Source organism: Schistocerca cancellata, chromosome 10 (assembly GCF_023864275.1).
Source record: "Schistocerca cancellata isolate TAMUIC-IGC-003103 chromosome 10, iqSchCanc2.1, whole genome shotgun sequence".
NCBI classification, from domain to species: Eukaryota; Metazoa; Arthropoda; class Insecta; order Orthoptera; family Acrididae; genus Schistocerca; species Schistocerca cancellata.
Window position 1 is genome coordinate 224,276,675 of NC_064635.1, and position 20,528 is coordinate 224,297,202.

Consider the following 20,528-nt stretch of genomic DNA (forward strand, 5'->3'; position numbering starts at 1 on the left):
AAATTAAAATGTCCTGTGGTGACTCTCCTGCTCCAAGTCGGCCCGTTTGACGTCCTACCCCCCTTAAATGGTGGTGGCGCTACAGTTGCCTCTGAGACTGGACGTGGTGAGCTGCTGGCAATGAAGAATTTCTTTAAGGTGACAAAGACGCCATTATCAACATCTTACAGGTTTGAACGAGATCGTGTCATAGGGCTACGAGAAACCGGCTGTTCCTTCTGCGATACTGCAGAAAGACTGGACAGAAATGTAGCCAGTGTTCACGATTGCTGGCAGCGGTGGTCGAGGGAATGTACGGTCAGAAGAAGACAGAGCTGCGGACAGGCGCGTGGCACTACCGAGAGGGAAGACCGCCGTGTAGCTCTGGCGCATCGTACTGCAATTTGAGCAGCAGCTGGCACCTCAGTGACACAACGAACTGACTTGGAGGAGAGCTCCCAGCCGGACGGCCTGCAGCGTGCATTAAACTGACCCCAAACCACTGCCATTTGTGACTTCAGCAGTGTCAAGGGAGAGCTCAGTTGAGGACAGGGTGTAGGTCTGTTGTGCTTTCTAATGAAAACTGGTTGTGGCTCGGTGCCAGTGACAGCCGTGTGTTGGTTAGGGGGAGACCAGGTGAGGACCTGCAGCTTACTGGTCTCCATGCTAGACACACTGGACCTGCACCTGGATTTAAGGTCTGGAGTGCGATCTGTATGACCGCGGGAGTGCTCTCGTGGTTATCCCGCGCACCCTGAATGCGGACCTGGACGTCGGCCTGGTGATTCGACCTGTTCAGCTGCCACTCGTGAACAACATTCCAGCAGACGTTTTCCAGCAGGATAACGCTTGCCCACACACCGCTGTTGCAACTCAACATGCTCTGCAGAGTGTCGCATGTTACCTCGACCTACTCGGCCATCAGATAAGTCTCCAATCGAGAACACAAGGGACAGCATCAGACGACGCTCCAGCGTCATGCGCAAACAGTGTTAATCATTCCTGACTAAATGCAACAGGCACGAGACTCCGTGAACTTCGGCACTTGCACAGCATAATGGATGCACACTGCATGCTTGTATCAATATTCTGGCAGTTACACCGGTTATTAATGTGCCAGAATTTCACATTTGCAATGGCTTAACTCGCGCGTACATTAATCTACGATATAGAAGTGTTATTCACTTGAATCTGTTAACTACACAAATACACAGCCGAAATTTCATTATTTTTTCGTGTTGCGATTTTTTACGTCAGAATCCACCTCCATTTTTGTAACAACATAAATGTTAAAGATTAAGGGATGACTACACACATCGCTCGTCGGCCAGTAGAACGTTTCTACACTGCAATACCGTGTCGTAAGAATATTTCATGTTACCAGAGACTGCATGCAAATGAAACTACGCTAAAAGTGTTCTAAAATTATAACCAGCCGACCAGTTGCAATGGATAAAGGAATTCCTTACCTAGGTTTCGACAAATATAAATTTGTCTTCTTCAGAAGGTAGCCTAAGGACAATGAACATCATAGCTTACATTAGAAAAGTATGAAACTTAAGCCAAGAATAAATTTTAACACAAATTAGAGAACTCTCGCATTACAGAAATATGATAACGACGACTGGTACTTACAATTTTTAGTTAGTGAGGACTAATGTACCATCGCCGTTTTTACAATTGTCGGCATAGATCCATTTGTCAAAAATGAAAGATAGCCCTAGAATTAGGGTTAATCACGCAAAAACAAAATAGCTCATGCATCTTGCAGAGCTCACAGCCGACTGAGTGTAATCGGCGAGCGTAGTTACCCTGGAAACAGGGCAGGTGGCGCTCGTACCGAGAAACATGTGCCAATTGGCGTACAAAGGCAACGTGTAAATTATCAGCATTAATAACGTCCTTAGGTAAAGTGGCAATAAAAAAGAAGGAAACTAACACTCCCATTATAACAGTATCGTAGCATTGGTACAAATAATGTAGTTATACATCAAAAAAAGTAGGTTGCGCTTACGCCGAGAAACTTACGCCCAGTGGCATATACGAGGTGCATTCAAGTTCTAAGGCCTCCGACTTTTTTCTAATTAACTACTCACCCGAAATCGATGAAACTGGCGTTACTTCTCGACGTAATCGCCCTGCAGACGTACACATTTTTCACAACGCTGACGCCATGATTCCATGGCAGCGGCGATGGCTACTTTAGGAGTCTGTTTTGACCATTTGAAAATCGCTGAGGCAATAGCAGCACGGCTGGTGAATGTGCGGCCACGGAGAGTGTCTTTCATTGTTGGAAAAAGCCAAACGTCACTAGGGGCCAGGTCAGGTGAGTAGGGAGCATGAGGAATCACTTCAAAGTTGTTATCACGAAAAAACTGTTGCGTAACGTTAGCTCGATGTGCGGGTGCATTGTCTTGGTGAAACAGCACACGCGCAGCCCTTCCCGGACGTTTGTGTTGCAGTGCAGGAAGCCATTTGTTCTTCAAAACATTTTCGTAGGATGCACCTGTTACCGTAGTGCCCTTTGGAACGCAATGGGTAAGGATTACGCCCTCGCTGTCCCACAACATGGACACCATCATTTTTTCAGCACTGGCGGTTACCCGGAACTTTTTTGGTGGCGGTGAATCTGTGTGCTTCCATTGAGCTGACTGGCGCTTTGTTTCTGGATTGAAAAATGGCATCCACGTCACAACCGACGAAAAGAAAGTCCCATTAATGCTGTCGTTGCGCGTCTACATTTCTTGGCAACATGCCACACGGGCAGCCATGTGGTCGTCCGTCAGCATTCGTGGCACCCACCTGGATGACACTTTTCGCATTTTCAGGTCGTCATGCAGGATTGTGTGCACAGAACCCACAGAAATACCAACTCTGGAGGCGATCTGTTCAACAGTCATTCGGCGATCCCCCAAAACAATTCTCTCCACTTTCTCGATCATGTCGTCAGACCGGCTTGTGCGAGCCCGAGGTTGTTTTGGTTTGTTGTCACATGATGTTCTGCCTTCATTAAACTGTCGCACCCATGAACGCACTTTCGACACATCCATAACTCCATCACCACATGTCTCCTTCAACTGTCGATGAATTTCAATTGGTTTCACACCACGCAAATTCAGAAAATGAATGATTTCACGCTGTGCAAGTAAGGATAACGTCGCCATTTTGAGTATTTAAAACAGTTCTCATTCTCGCCACTGGCGGTAAAATTCCATCTGCCGTACGGTGCTGCCATCTCTGGGACGTATTGACATGAACGCGGCCTCATTGTAAAACAATGCGCTTGTTTCTATCTCTTTCCAGTCTGGAGAAAAAAAAATCGGAGGACTTAGAACTTGAATGCACCTCGTACAGCCAAAATAAAATTAAAATTACATTACTATATTAGTGAAGCCCACAAACAGTATATATGTCAGAACTTTAAAATTGAGAATAATGGCTCTCGTCAAGAAAGAATTACGGACATTGGAATATGATCCTGTTAATAAACGTTCACAGGGAAAACCAAAATTTTTTAGAGCCAGGCAAAATCACATAAGGGCCGATGTAGTAGCAACATACATCGTGAGAAAACCACCATTACATAAGGGGTAGTGAGATTGAAGCATTGAAGGTGCATCATAGCTTCCTGAAGAAATAAACCACTAGGGTTACGAGCATTAATACACTCCGGGAAATTGAAATAAGAACACCGTGAATTCATTGTCCCAGGAAGGGGAAACTTTATTGACACATTCCTGGGGTCAGATACATCACATGATCACACTGACAGAACCACAGGGACATAGACACAGGCAACAGAGCATGCACAATGTCGGCACTAGTACAGTGTATATCCACCTTTCGCAGCAATGCAGGCTGCTATTCTCCCATGGAGACGATCGCAGGGATGCTGGATGTAGTCCTGTGGAACGGCTTGCCATGCCATTTCCACCTGGCGCCTCAGTTGGACCAGCGTTCGTGCTGGACGTGCAGACCGCGTGAGACGACGCTTCATCCAGTCCCAAACATGCTCAATGGGGGAAAGATCCGGAGATCTTGCTGGCCAGGGTAGTTGACTTACACCTTCTAAAGCACGTTGGGTGGCACGGGATACATGCGGACGTGCATTGTCCTGTTGGAACAGCAAGTTCCCTTGCCGGTCTAGGAATGGTAGAACGATGGGTTCGATGACGGTTTGGATGTACCGTGCACTATTCAGTGTCCCCTCGACGATCACCAGTGGTGTACGGCCAGTGTAGGAGATCGCTCCCCACACCATGATGCCGGGTGTTGGCCCTGTGTGCCTCGGTCGTATGCAGTCCTGATTGTGGCGCTCACCTGCCGTGCGTGTGATCATTGCTTGTACAGCCCTCTCGCAGTGTCCGGAGCAAGTATGGTGGGTCTGACACACCGGTGTCAATGTGTTCTTTTTTTCCATTTCCAGGAGTGTATTATACCACAAACAGTACAGGTTTAAAGCCTTCGAAAAATTGTCTACAAGCAACGTTCAACTGGTGGTTCAGTATATTACCGTCAAACTTTTCTAATGTAAGCTATGATGTTCATTGTCCTTAGGCTACCTTCTGAAGAAGACAAATTTATATTTCTCGAAACCTAGGTAAAGAACTTTTTTATCCATTGCAACTGGTCGGCTGGTTATAATTTTATTACGTGGAACCGTTGCTGTTGTGCAGCTATGTTTAAAATACTAAAAGTGTTCATTATTCGTAATAATTATCTTCCAAAGTAAGAAATGAAAAGAGTGAAATTATTCTAAAACTGACATATCTCAGAAATCTAAAAAACCTTAACTGTGGATTTGCTGGTTTTCTTTTCATAACTAGTTATAATTATTTAGATAAAATGTAATCTTGCGTATCAATATCGGATAATATATTTACGCAATTCGAGGTATTACTTTTAGCGATAAAAAAAACTCCAAGCGAGGTATGCACACTCTTTACACCACGAAAGCATGAAATGAAGGAACAATGAAAGTCAGTAGTCGATGCTTAGCTACAACAACAGTTAATTTTGCTGATGTAGCACGTTTGACAGGTCGATAATGTGTTGAAGTGCTGTCGTTGAGAGCCAGGTACACAAAGACGTCATTTAACTCATAAAAGAAATATTCTCAATTTTATGAAGTAGCCCAGAGGACAGACCCTTTTTTTGCCAACGACGAAGATCTCTAACCAATGCCATATGATATTTTGAAGACTTCAGTATCGGTATAGGAACACTGCTGTTTAAACTCTCTGCATTGATGGTTTGTTAGGTTTAGTCGAGGTTTGGTCCAAGACGTTTTAGTACGACGGATGGGGCGGTAATGGATAGTGAGGTGGAAATCAAAGAGACAAGAATGACTGGTAGTGTGCGACACTAACCTTACTAGCATTTCGTGTACTCATTACTTTATCTCTCTTGTTTCTACTCTCAGCCCATAATGTGTGCTCATCACGCTGTTTATACCATTCAACTGGTCCTGCAGTTTTTCCCCGGTTTCAGTAAGGATAGCAGTGTCATCAGCGAATTTATCATCTCTTTAATTTCTGTCCTTGCTTGTTCAATGCAGATGCTGGAGAGCAGGAGAGAAATATGGTATCTTTGCTTACCTCATCTTTAACCCATGTACTTCCCTCTGCGACAATTACACTACTGGCCATTAAAATTGCTACACCAAATAGAAATGCAGATGATACACGGGTATTCATTGGACAAATATATTATAGTAGAACTGACATGTGATTACATTTTCACGCAATTTTGGTGCATAGATCCTGAGAAATCAGTACGCAGAACAACCACCTCTGGCCGTAATAACGGCCTTGATACGCCTGGGCATTGAGTCAAACAGAGCTTGGACGGCGTGTACAGGTACAGCTGCCCATGCAGCTTCAACACGATACCACAGTTCATCAGGAGTGGTGACTGGCGTATTGTGACGAGCCAGTTGCTCGGCTACCATTGACCAACGTTTTCAGTTAGTGAGAGATCTGGAGAATGTGCTGGCCAAGGCAGCAATCGAACATTTTCTGTAACCAGAAATGCCCGTACAGGACCTGCAACACGTGGTCGTCCATTATCCTGCTGAAATGTAGGGTTTCGGTTTCACAGGGATCAAACGCAGGGTAGAGCCACAGGTTGTAACACATCTGAATTATAACGTCGACTGTTCAAAGTGCCGTCAATGCGAACAAGAGGTGGCACCCTATACCATCACGCCGGGTGGTAAATCAGTATGGCGACGACGAGTACAGGCTTCCTATGTTCGTTCACCGTGATGTCGCCAAACACGGATGCGACAATCATGATGCTGTAAACCGAACCTGGATTCATCCGAAAAAATGATGTTTTGCCATTCGTGCACCCAGGTTCGTCGTTGAGTACACCATCGCAGGCGCTCCTGTCTGTGATGCAGCGTCAAGGGTAACCGCAGCCACGGTCTCCGAGCTGATAGGCCATGCTGCTGCAAACGTCGTCGAACTGTTCGTGCAGATGGTTGTCTTGCAAACGCCCTCTTTTGTTGACTCAGGGATCGAGGCGTGGCTGCGCGACCCCTTACAGCCATGCGGATAAGATGCCTGTCATCTCGACTGCTAGTGATACGAGACCGTTGGGAACCAGCACGGTGTTCCGTATTACCCTCCTGAACCCACCGATTCCATATTCTGCTAACAGTTATTGAATCTCGACCAACGCGAGCAGCAATGTCGCGATACGATAAACCGCAATCGCGATAGGCTACAAGTGGACCTTTATCACAGTCGAGGTTGTTGGGTTGTTTTGGCGAAGGAGACCAGACAGCGAGGTCATCGGTTTCATCGGATTAGGGAAGGACGAGAAAGGAAGTCGGCCGTGCCCTTTGAAAGGAACCATTCCGGCATTTACCTGGAGTGATTTAGGGAAATCACGGAAAACCTAAATCAGGATGGCCGGACGCGGGATTGAACCGTCGTCCTCCCGAATGCGAGTCCAGTGTCTAACCACTGCGCCACCTCGCTCTGTTATCACATTCTGAAACGTGATGGTAGGCATTACTCTTCCTTACACAAGGCATCACAAGAACGTTTCACCAGGCAACGTCGGTCAACTGCTGTTTGTGTAAGAGAAATCGGTTGTAAACTTCCCTCATGTCAGCACGTTGTAGGTGTCGCCACCGGCGCCAACCTTGTGTGAATGCTCTGAAAAGCTAATCATTTGGATATTACAGCATCTTCTGCCTGTCGGTGAAATTTCGCGTCTGTAACACGTCACCTTCGTGCTGTAGCAAATTTAATGGCCAGTAGTGTAATATTGGTTCTGCGTGGTACTTCCACATTCTGTTTCTTCGTGCATTAATTTTGGAGTGCCATATTCTCACTACGAACGGGATTCAGTAAGGTAACACATTTTTTTCTAAAAGAGAGTTCATTTTATTCAGGATTGCAATACATCACATTATTGCCTACTCTTTTTGCTACAGATTCCTGTTATCCAGCATAATCTCCGTGACGTCTGAGGCAACATCCTGCTGCATCAGTAACCCCCTCATCGTCCACGTACTGTTCTCGAAAAGATGGAAGCTGGAAGATGTGGGATCTGGACTGTACGGTGGATGAGGAAGAACAGTCCAACGATGTTTTGTGAGTTCATATCGGGTGTGCAGACTTCTGTGTGTCCTTTTGTTGTTATGGAGAAGACTGATAAAGACGCTGAAGTCGTTTCTTAGAGTCGTGAGTGTAGGACAGTGCACTTCAGAGTATCCTTGCCGGTTGACGGTGCGGCTTCAATCTTTTTCTGCGGAGGAGAGGTAATGTGGCGCCACTTCGTGAATTGCCGTTTTGTATCTGGTTCGAAGTGATGAACAAATGTTTCATCCCCTGTATTAACGGTGAACAAAAAATTGTCACGGTCAGCCTTGTGACAGCACAGATCGTCTTTCGTTGCTGTATATGGCCTTCAGTTAGGTGGCGAAGAATGCAGCGGTCACACACTTTTGAGTACCTCAACGAGTGTTTCAGCACTACCAGCGAAGACATCCAGTTGAGCAGAGAAGCGTCTGTCTGTGATACGTCGATCACCTCGGACGAGAGCGTCCGCACGTTCCAACATTACACTTGTCATAGCTGCGTGCGGCCGACCGGCACGCGGGAGTCCTGACAAGTTTGCGCGCCCAACGACTCACCGTGCTTTTGTTCACTGCCAAAAAAGAACGACACCTCTCTGCTTGGAACGCGCCTCCGTTACAGACGCCATTTTGAAGGCTAAGTATAGCGCCGGCACCAACTAGAACTTAAGAACCGACAGGGGCTGAAGCGAGAACATTCGAAAATGTCCCACAACAGATTCCGCATTTTTTCAACCGAAAACGTCTGAGAAAAAATGTGTTGCGTTACTTACTAAACGCCCCTCGCACATCTGGTGGAAGTGTGTACCGTAAGTTCCAGAAGGCCCTACAGCTGATCCTTGTCCTAGTGCTGTATCCAGCTCGAAATGCACAGACGTTATTGATTCGCCCGACACCTTCCTCTCCCTTCCTCGCCGCCGCTCCTCCGCGCTATTCATCTCTGCGGCCTCGTTGTCTGCCTTCTCCATTAACACGGCGCGCAGCAGCCTGCGACTCTTATTTGGTCTTTTGTGGCCGGCATAATACAGCTTTCCGGAAGGGGAGCTTTTGCGCCGTAAGTGGTCGGGATTCACTATCTTGAAGAGTGTTCCAGCTCGCGATTACGCCTGGAGCGCCTCGCTCCGCCCGTATTGTATCCACTGCCGCCTTCCAGCGCTTCTCATTGTCTCCACCCCTCCAGGCGAAGACGTCCACCCCTTAGCCACCAGCCACAACAAACTATGCGGCAGCGCCCGGAGGGCTGTTACATATTAACGTTGCACGAGATGATGTGATCTAAACCTCATTTCCTGGATTAGCGATCCTACATATCAGCAATGTACTGACCCGGGGCCGGCCGGAGTGGCCGTGCGGTTCTAGGCGCTACAGTCTGGAACTGAGCGACCGCTACGGTCGCAGGTCCGAATCCTGCCTCGGGCATGGATGTGTGTGATGTCCTTAGGTTAGTTAGGTTTAAGTAGTTCTAAGTTCTAGGCGACTGATGACCTCAGACGTTAAGTCGCATAGTGCTCAGAGCCATTTGAACCATTTTTTAACTGTCCCGGACCTTACTAATGTAACAGCTTCGCACGTTTTCTGAAGTACTATACGTCTTACACTGAAGTGCCAAAATATTAAGACAACCTCCTTAATATATATATATATATATATATATATATATACTACAGACCATTAAAATTGCTACAACACGAAGATAACGTGCTACAGACGCCAAATTTAACCGACAGGAAGAAGATGCTGTAATATGCAAATGATTAGTTTTTCAGAGCATTCACACAAGGTTGGCGCCGGTGGTGACACCTACAACGTGCTGACATGAGGAAAGTTTGCAACCGACTTCTCATACACAAACAGCAGTTGATCGGCGTGGCCTGGTGAAACGTTGTTGTGATGCCTCGTGTAAGGAGGAGAAAGCGTACCATCACGTTTCCGACTTTGATAAAGGTCTGATTGTAGCCTATCGCGATTGCGGTTTATCGTATCGCGACATTGCTGCTCGAGTTGGTCAAGATCCAATGACTGTTAGCAGAATATGGAATCGGTGGGTTCAGGAGGGTAATACGGAACGCCGTGCTGGATCCCAACGGCCGCGTGTCACTAGCAGTCGAGATGACAGGCATCTTATCCGCATGGCTGTAACGGATCGTGCAGCCACGTCTCGATCCCTGAGTCAACAGATGGGGACGTTTGCAAGACAACAACCATCTGCACGAACAGTTCGACGACGTGTGCAGCAGCGTGGATTTTCAGCTCGTAGACCACGGCTGCGGTTACCCTTGACGCTGCCTCACAGACAGGAGAACCTGCGATGGTGTACTCAAGGACGAAGCTGGGTGCACGAATGGCAAATCGTCATTTTTTCGGATGAATCCAGGTTCTGTTTACAACATCACGATGGTCGCATCCGTGAACGCACATTGGAAGCGTGTATTCGTCAACGCCATACTGGCGTATCACCCGGTGTGATGGTATGGGGTGTCATTGGTTACACGTCTCGGTCACCTCTTGTTCGCATTGACGGCACTTTGAACAATGGACGTTACATTTCAGATGTGTTCCGACCCGTCGATCTACCCTTCATCCGATCCCTGTGAAACCCTACATTTCAGAACGATTATGCACTACCGCATATTGCAGGTCTTGTACGGGCCTTTCTGGATCCAGAAAATGTTCGACTGCTTCCCTGGCCAACGCATTCCCCAGATCTCTCACCAATTTAAAACGTCTCGTCAATGGTGGCCGAGCACTACTCTTGATGAACTGTGGTATCGTGTTGAAGCTGCATGGGCAGCTGTATCTGTACACGCCATCCAAGCTCTGTTTGACTCAATGCCCAGGCATATCAAGGCCGTTATTACGGCCAGAGGTGGTTGTTCTGGGTACTGATTTCTCAGGATCTATGCACCCAAATTGCGTGAAAATGTAATCACATGTCATATATTTGGCCATTGAATACCAGTTTATCATCTGCATTTCTTCTTGGTGTAGCAATTTTAATTGCCAGTAGTATACATATATACCTACATATCCAGAGAAGCTGGACAGTGTCTTGAAAGGAGGATATACGATGAACATCAACAAAAGCAAAACGAGGATAATGGAATGTAGTCGAATTAAGTCGGGTGATGCTGAGGGATTTAGATTAGGAAATGAGACACTTAAAGTAGTAGACAAGTTTTGCTATTTGCGGAGCAAAATAACTGATGTTGGCCGAAGTAGAGAGGATGTAAAATGTAGACTGGCAATGGGAAGGAAAGCATTCCTGAAGAAGAGAAATTTGTTAACATCGAATATAGATTTAAGTGTCAGGAAGTCGCTTCTGAAAGTATTTGTATGGAGTGTAGCCATGTATGGAAGTCAAACATGGACGATAAATAGTTTGTACAAGAAGATAATAGAAGCTTTTGAAATGTGGTGTTACAGAAGAACGCTGAAGCTTGGATGGGTAGATCACATAACTAATGAGGAGGTATTGAATATAATTGGGGAGAAGAGTAGTTTGTGGCACAACTTGACTAGAAGAAGGGATCGGTTGGTAGGACATGTTCTGAGGCATCAAGGGATCACTAGTTTAGTACTGGAGAGCAGCGTGGAGGGTAAAAATCGTAGAGGGAGACCAAGAGATGAATACATTAAGCAGATTCAGAAGGATGTAGGTTGCAGTAGGTACTGGGAGATGAAGATGCTTGCACAGGATAGAGTAGCATGGAGAGCTGCATCAAACCAGTCTCTGGACTGAAGACCGCAACAACAAACAAACATCTCCATTCGTACTCTGCAAAGCACTGTGAAATATGTGGCAGAGGGTAAGTCCCATTATACCAGTTATCAGGGTTTTTCCCGTTCCATTAACGTATGGAGCACGGGATGAAAGTTTAAACGCCTCTGTATGTGCTGCAATTAATCCAAACTTCTGCTGGCGATCCATATGTGTGCGCAATGTGTGGGATTGTGTATTTCTCTCGAGCCACCATTTAAAGGGGTTCTTGAAGCTTTGTAAGCACGCTTTCTCTTCTTTAGAAGCCTGCTCTTTCACTTGCTTCGGCATCTATATGACACTCTCGTACTGGTCAAGCAAAGCTGTATCACTCATGTTGCTCTTCTCTGTATACAGCGTGTAAAGGGGATAAGTGCAGATATTTCTATTGGTGACTGAGAACTGTATACTGAACAACATAACATCAGTACTTCTGTCGTTTGCAGAATACTAATTATACCTGTTAGCAGTAGTATGTTTTCAGGTTTGTTACCACCTCCAAGTACACCTGTGGGAAGAGCAAGACAATCCTTATTTTCCCCTGTGCAGTAGGTCAGATGTTGAAGTGTGGACACGTCGAAGCAAAACGGTTAGTCTATACTGACAGGTGCAGTCCTAGGCGCAGTGCGACCACGTAGGAAACATCTTGTAACGTTTTGTGACGTGTTTGTGGGAAAACTGTTCGACGCAGAGAAAAACAACCAACATACGGATATGTGAAAATATTAAGGTAAGACATATATAAATATCTGCACTTGTCCTCGTTACACACTGTATTTTTAATACGCTCTTTCAGTCCTATCTGGTATGGATCCCACACACTTTAGCAATATTCTAGAATGGGTTGCACGACTCTTTTGTACACACTGCATTTTCCCAGCGTTCTACCAACAAACCGAAGTCTGCTACCTCACTTTCCAAAGACTCAGCCTATGTAATCGTTCCACTTTGCGTCCCTACATAGAAAGTACGTATATGAGTTGTCCGATTGCAACTGTAACTCGTTGAAGTTACAGTCATAGGATATTACGTTTTTCTTTTTCTAAAGTTCACAGTTTTACCTTTCAGAACATTTACGGCAAATTACCAATCTTTCTAGCAATTTGAAATATTATAAAGAACAAATCCAGTATTTCTGGAGCTTCTTTCACACTGTACTTCATTATAGATAACTGCATTATCTGCGACGATTCTGAGGTTACTATTGACATTATTCTAAGCTCACTAATATACAACATGAACAGGAGGGAACCCACATCGCTGAGGCACACCGGAAGTTGGTTCTAATTCTGTCGATGACTCCTTGCCTTTCTAACCAAAAAATCCTCGATTCACTCAGAAATTTCCCTTGATACCCCCACGTGTTCGTACTTTTGTTAAGAAACATAGGTATGGTATTGAGTGAAATACTTTACGGAAATCGAGAAATACTGCATCTAGCTGAGAGTCCTATTCGAGGGCTTTCAGTATGTCGTCTGAGAAAAGCACGAGTTGGGCTTTACGCAATTATATGTTTCGGAACCAGCGCTGTGTACCGTGGAAGAATTCATTCTGTCCGAGACATTACCGCACTACGTTTGAACTCAGAGTACCTTCCGAGATTCTACATCAGATAGATGCCAAGGATACTGGACGATAGTTTTGTGGATCACTTCTGCTATCCTTCTTCCAGCTGGTGGGCAGGGTTTTCTGTTCGAGGGATCTGCGATGATTTATAATTAGCAGGCTGGCTAACCTCCGCAAATTGCATATAGAGTCTTAATACGGAGTTGGTCCACCTTCGGAACGCAATACAGTAGCGATTCCACGTGCCATGGATTCGGTAAGTCCTCGGTACATTTCGACAGGTGTGTGGTGGCAAAAGTCTACGCACAGGTCACGCAATTCCCAAAAACTGCGGTCCAGTGGTTTGAGGTCGCAGAGTTGGCGCGCCGCAGCGTCGCAGATGTGATCCTTCGCGTTCGGATCAGACGAACTTCTTGGACGAGTCATCAACGTGAGTTCACTAACGTCAGTCCTTATACCCTTTGGATATGACCAGATTCCAGTACTCGTCTACTGGCCTAAAGTATTTAAATGTGGACAAAGTGAAGAACGCGTAGTTGAAGTAATTTGTACTTAGCTTTTGGGGTTTTGTTAAAGTTTTGGGCGATATCTTCCATGGTCCTGCTGCTTCTTGTGCAGGGTTACAAAAATGGATTGTGGTAAGGGCTTTGACGTTCGTCTTTAAACAAAAAGATCTTGGCAGCGACGTCATTTTCTACCAGATGGTTTACCTCCAAATTGTGATTACACTTTCATTACTGGTTACATTATTCACAAGTATTACTGATGACAACGGTTTTTAGAGCGACCCTCATAACACGTCCCTTCCTACAGTACCTAACAACCAAGTGCGTTGTTTCCCTCGAGACGTCAAAAACCTCGCAAAACCTCCAGGTTCAGGCTGGAGTTATTATTCTGGATTTCATTTGCAAACTTTTGACACAGAATGCCAAAAACTAGAAAAATGGAAATCTTACAGGGTGAGAATAGCGCTTAGAGTAACTATTGTTAATTATTTGCGAGAGTATGATGTGTGTATTGTGTTGCCAGTGGTATACTTAATCTGACTTCGGCTTGTTTTCCACTCTGATGGTCAAACAGGCGTTTTGCAGTTTTGTGTTTTTCTGGAAATAGGTTACATCTGTTTTATGTTATATATCAGGATTTACAAATAATAAAAGTAATTTTAGTGCCAACAGTTTTGTGAATCAATTATGCTTTTTAATTCAAAATTACGATGCAGTTTTCATATTTTAAATTTAGCTATTTTCTATTTGGGATAGAACTAACAACAACTGGGAAGCATTTCAGTGTCTCTGTCTCCTATGTTCTCGGATGAGACATAAAGTTCCAAAAGATGATTTAATTAATAATTTAACAATATTGCACAATTTGTTATTTTCGTCTTTGGTTCGTTACTCAAATTACCATGGCTATATGTATGATGTCAGTGCTCAGAGGTTTGTTTACATGTCATATGCATTTTGTCTGTTCAAAAATTTGTTTTCTTGATAAGTGTGTGGTTGCAAATTTGGTTTAAAGTCTACATTCACGATAATTTTCGATAAGCTGTAAAATCCATCCTTTATTTCTTGTCTACAGAACTTGTAGTGTGTCTACAAATATTAGCTGTCGAAATATTGAGTGAACAGTTTGAACAGAGTGTAAGGATGAGCTAGACAGTTTTACTGAATACCGATACCATCTCCATAATGTTACAACTGTAACTCCTCTGAAAGTCTGTCGGTGCAGGGCTGTTTCACCTTGTATATAACGATATCAATACAAAAATAAAAATCCATTTCTCTCTGTAGCAATCTCCATAAGGTCAAAGGTAGTAACACAAACACGTTCATATCGCATATTTAAATTTCTAGGGACCATGCTAACATACAGAGACCTACAACAGAAAGACAAAACTGATAAGTTCAGGTACATGAAGAGTAACGTTAGAAGATCTCTCCAAAATAAAGTTAGAAACAGAAACCTACTTTAAGTTCTATAAAGTTATGTCGGTACCAACATTGCTGTACGGGAATGAATCTTGGGCGATAAAAAAAAAGATAAAATAAGATTACAAGTCAATGAAAAGAAATTCCACGACGACATAGCAGGATGTACAAAATTAAGATTAAAATATAAACACGGATATTAGGAAGGAATTTAAAAACTTTAACACAAAGAAACATATTGAAGAAAACAGGCGAAAATGGATAAGCCATATGTTGCGAATGGAGGAGTTCACATTAGCACTATATTTCTGGCAATATATTCCGCAAGTTCAAAGTAGCATATGAAGATCAGCAAAAAGATGGCAGGACGAAATGCAACTGCATCATGCCGAGGAAGGTCTAACGCATGACAGATAAGAGGATGAAGAAGAAGAAGAAGAAAAGGAAGGAAGGGAGAAATGTTAGGGTTTAACGTTCCGTCGACAACGGGGTCATTGGAGACGGAGAAGAAGAGGAACTGGAATTCTCTGGAGTCGTCGTAGCTGGAATCTGGTCGTCATTACTGAGGAACAGGCCAAACAGAAAAGCCTGCCGCGTCGTTCCGCATAACACGGGAGCTGATAATTAAGCAGAGGACCGGAAAGTGGCTGAATGAGTGAACTTCCAACAAGCCGTCTGACGCTTAATTATCTCGTTGCACGCAGCTCACAAGTCTCTGTCTTAAGTAAGCGGGAGATATTAACTATAAATGATGGTAGCAGTGTTTACACAATGAAAATTAAAGCATCGACGCGCCGCGCTAACCTAGAACTAAACAGGCATTTAAGAGCAATTGCTGGAACTTTGAATCAAATTGTAACAGATATTCACCTATTTTTACTTTAAAGTCAGTTATGTTCTAGAGCTTTACCAAAGGACACGATGAAGCTGGTTTAAGCAGCAAGCATCCTTGAGGCTCAAATATTGTGTAGAGACAAATGTGTGATGGTGAATGAGAAGAAAATTCTGTAGATCTTCCTTTAGAGGCATAAGAACAAAGGCCAGACGTAATACAGCGTGTAACGGGTATAAGGGCAGACATTTTTATTGGCGGCGGAGGGCCGTGTACTGCGTAACATCGCATCAGTATTTGCATCATTTACAGTCTAATAATTATAGCTGTTTTAAGTCGAATACTTTAAGGTTGGTTCGTAGCTCCAAGAACGTGTGGCAAGTGCAAGCCATTAATGTTCATTTTATCCCGGCCTGCAGGTCCGGTGTTGAAGTATGCGCAGGTCTAGGCAAGACACGTGGTGTATACTAACGTATGCAGTCCACTTAGTGGTGCAGATATGTCCTTGCAGAAAACATCAGGCAGTAAAGTTTGTGATGTGTTTGTGGGAAGACTGACACCGAGGAAGAACAACGAACACACTGAAATGTGTACATACTATGAAAGGCAAAGCACTCCGACTTCAGGTCACAAGTCGCCCATCGGGACCATCCGACCGCCGTGCCATCCTCAGCTAAGGATGTCGATAGGAGCGGTATGTGGTCAGCACACCGCTCTCCCGGTCGTTACGATGGTTTTCCGTGACCGGAGCCGCTTCTAGTCGGTCAAGTAGCTCCTCAATTGGCATGAGAGGCTGAGTCCACCCCGAAAGAGGGCGACAGCGCATGGCGGCCCGGATGGTCACCCATCCAAGTGCCGAACAAGCCCGACAGCGCTTAACTTGGGTGATCTGACGGGAACCGGTGTATCCACTGCGGCAAGGCCGTTGCCCAAGAAAGGCGCGGTGGTCAGAACACTGGACTCGCATTTGGGAGGACGACGGTCCAAACCTACGTCCGGCAATCCTGATTTATGATTTCTATGATTTCCCTAAATCACTTCAGGCAAATTCTCGGATGTCTCCTTCGAAAACGGCATAGCCGATTTCCTTCCCCATCTGTCCCCAAACCGATGGGACCGATGACATCGTCATTTGCCCCCCCCCCCCCAACCAACCAACCAACCAACATATAAAAATATTGGCACTTATGCTCATTACACCACGTATAATTTTAGAATTATTAAGGGTCTGTACAACTGAGCAAACACTGTACAGAAAGTTTCTAAACATTTCGTTGGACAATCACGTAAGATTGGAAAAACATGTTGAATTAGTGAACGAAAGATTGAATAAGTAATTTCATATCTTAAAAATGCTTCTGTACTACTGTAACATTTAAACAGTACTCTATGCTTACTGTGCATATGTGCAAACCCTGCTACACTGTGACGTGACGTTGGGAGGAAATAGCAGTGATGCTAAACAGTCATTTAAAGACCAAAAACGAATATGTGCGTTATCTGAAATCATAAAGTGAGTGTTCATTGTTAAACAACCAAGACCAGAATTATGAAACTAGAAGCTGGAATGAGTTTTAAGGAGAAGTGTTTAGCAAGGTCATACAACACAATAGTCCTATAGTACAGCCTTGTGAAATAAACTATACGAAAACATGAAATGCATTTCACAAAGAGTTTAAACTCATGACAATATCTAAAACTCTCTACATTACTAGATAAGGTTTGCGGGAAAATTATAACTAAAGATACGCGATGCTTCTGTACACAGTTAAGAAACAAACTTGGTTCCACGTGATACTGTCTGCATTCTGTAGATCGTGAACGTCGTTATGAGCATATTGCCCACATAATTGTACAGAATGATCAAGGAATGAAGAACATATTCTATTGTCATCATTATTATGTACTTAGAAAACGTCTGTATTTAATCAGCAATATAGATTTCCGCCATTTGTTGTGCTCTAACAACTGTTCTTTACGAGTTAAGTGGCATGAAAGAGACGCAGTGGTTAGGAAGGGAGCGAGGCAGGTTGTAGCCTCTCCCCGATGTTATACAATCTGTAAATTGAGCAACCAGTAAAGGAAACAAAAGAAAAATTTGAAGTGGGAATTAAAACCCATGAAGAAGAAATAAAAACTTTGAGGTTCGCCGATGACATTGTAATTCTGTCACAGACACCAAAGTACCTGAGAGAGTAGTTGAACGGAACGGACAGTGTCTCGAAAGGAGGATATAAGATGAACATCAACAAAACCAAAACGAGGATAATGGAATGTAGTCGAATTAAATTAGGTAATGCTGTAGTAATTGGACTAGGAAATGAAACAGTAGTAGATGAGTTTTTCTACTTGGGGAGAAAAATAACCGATGATGGTCGAAGTAGAGAGGATATAAAATGTAGACTGGCAATGGCAAGGAAAGCATTTCTAAAGAAGAGAAATTTGTTAACATCGAGTGAAGACTTAAGCGTCAGGAAGTCGTTCCTGAAAGTATTTGTATGGAATGTATCCCTGTATGGAAGTGAAACATGGACATAAATAGTATGGACAAGAAGAGAATAGAAGCCTTCGAAATGTGGTGCTACAGAAGAATGCTGAATATTACATGGATAGATAACATAATTAATCAGGAGGTATTGAATAGAATTGGGGAGAAATTTGTGGAACAACTTGACTAAAAGAATGGATCAGTTGGTAGGACATGTTCTGAGGCATCAAGGGATCGCCAAGTTAGTATTGGAGGGCAGCTTGGAAGGTAAAAATCGTAGAGGGAGACCAAGAGATGAATACACTAAGCAGATTCAGAAGGATGTAGGTTGCTGTAGGTACTGGGAGATGAAGCTTGCACAGGATAGAGTATCATGGAGAGTTGCATCAAACCAGTCTCTTGACTGAAGACCACAATAACGGCTGTTGTTAGGAAAAGTACAATATATCGATTGCTGCAGTAATTTCGTTACATTCTCAATCTTAGTTAGAATGTGTACCAGTTCTAGGCAGTCAGCTCTATGAAGCTAGTATAATATTCTAGTTTCTGGGCACCACATATATCATCTATCTACGTCTCTAGAAGAAATCCTTACGAGTTACTGTTTCAGTATCAACATCACAATGCAAGAGTGGATTCCGCCGTGTTGTGTAAGAGCTGTGGCAACAAATAATTGATTTCTGTCCTCAGTGAGGCTTATAAAATTCCTGCTGAAGTCACAGCTGATCTTCAATCTTTGAAGTACATGCAGAACTCCACAGCAAAAAATATTGCGATTGCAGAAGTTTGCTCCAAAACAGGCAGACGCAAGCATTCCTCAAGGGATGTAATTAGCCACTAACAGACGTCACGAAAGCAACACTGTAAACAAAAATCTCGGGAAACGGTTGACACTTACATGGATCCAGGGACACGTTAACGTTAAACGCCATAAAATAGTCGCTGACGTAGTGAAGAAACAACTAAAATGACACACTTAAAATGCTACCCCAACTATACTACTTCATACAGCGTAAGGCAGATAAGACAGGAGCCGGCCGAAGTGGCCGTGCGGTTCTAGGCGCTATAGTCTGGAGCCGAGCGACCGCTACGGTCGCAGGCTCGAATCCTGCCTCGGGCATGGATGTCTGTGCCGTCCTTAGGTTAGTTAGGTTTAATTAGTTCTAAGTTCTAGGCAACTGATGACCTCAGAAGTTAAGTCGGATAGTGCTCAGAGGCAGATAAGACTGGAGACACACATAGAGGCAGATATTTTAATATGTGATACCTTAACATGTACACACTGTTCCCTGTGGCGAAGTCTCCTCACAAACACATCACAAACTTTACGACCTGATGTTTTCAGCACGGTCGTAGCTACACCACTAAGTGGAGTACACCTGCTTGTATATACTCCCCATTTTGCGTCCACACTTCAATACCTGACCTGTTGCCCAAAGAAGATGCCAAGATATGAGAATGCAGGCTTTCTCGGCGAATCTCTTCGCCTGAAGATGGCAAGTAAGAAACTTGCTGAAACGTTGCTGGAGAACAACACATTGACTCGGCTGTCAACCTGAGAAGATGTTATCATCAAGATTTCAAGATGCTAATCCAGGCGCGTGTAAAAATGAATGTGCGCAACGGAAAATAATAAACGCTAAAACGATGATTTGGCCCTGTCGACTAGCCCCTGAAGCAGATCTTATGATCTCTTAACGCTCTTTTTTTACAAATAAATTACAATCTAAACATAAATGAATGATGAAGGCAACTAATACTACTAAATGATAAACGTTCTTGTTCAATATATATTTATTATAGATTAAAATCAACCCTTTAAGAACAACTATCTATATTTCCTAACTAAAATTATTAATCAATTGCCCAACTCTGCCCCTTATTATGACTGCACAGTCTAATACCAATAACACGAAATGACTGACATCATCTACGTGCCAAACACTAGAAGACACTACGTTGAGAGATGATCAACGGTGGTGTGGAACCTCTGCGTAAATAAACTAACGTGATCACAGCTGTTCAGCTTTATACCCCTGATAAGCTGAAGCAATTTGCGGTATCACCGTGTGTTCTGCGTCCGGTGCGTCGAAGTGATGGTTCTCCTACTCGTCTGCGACAATGGAAGAACTCCAGCCATAAAATAAACTCTTTCAAAGAGTAGGACGGCTGAAGGCGGTCCTCTGACTACTATAATACTGTCTTCTCCTCCCTGTGTTCTACAGACGAGAAACGCGAATTCCCAGCCAGAAGGACGGAGTTCAGATAACGTCTCAACTTAAGTATAGGCAGAAGAAGTGCTCTCGATCACTGAACGCTGCGTACTCAACGACAACTTCCAACCCGGAGGTGAAGTCCAGAACGTATAGATTCGCAACACTGGC

At 44.1% G+C, this 20,528-nt stretch overlaps 1 protein-coding gene and 1 pseudogene across 1 annotated transcript in view; both read right to left on the reverse strand.

Annotated features, from left to right (window-relative positions):
* LOC126106291 (farnesol dehydrogenase-like) overlaps positions 1-20,528 on the reverse strand; it is a 169,969-nt gene that overhangs the window by 101,309 nt on the left and 48,132 nt on the right. The window lies entirely within an intron of this gene.
* On the reverse strand, positions 16,469-16,586 carry LOC126107104 (5S ribosomal RNA; annotated as a pseudogene).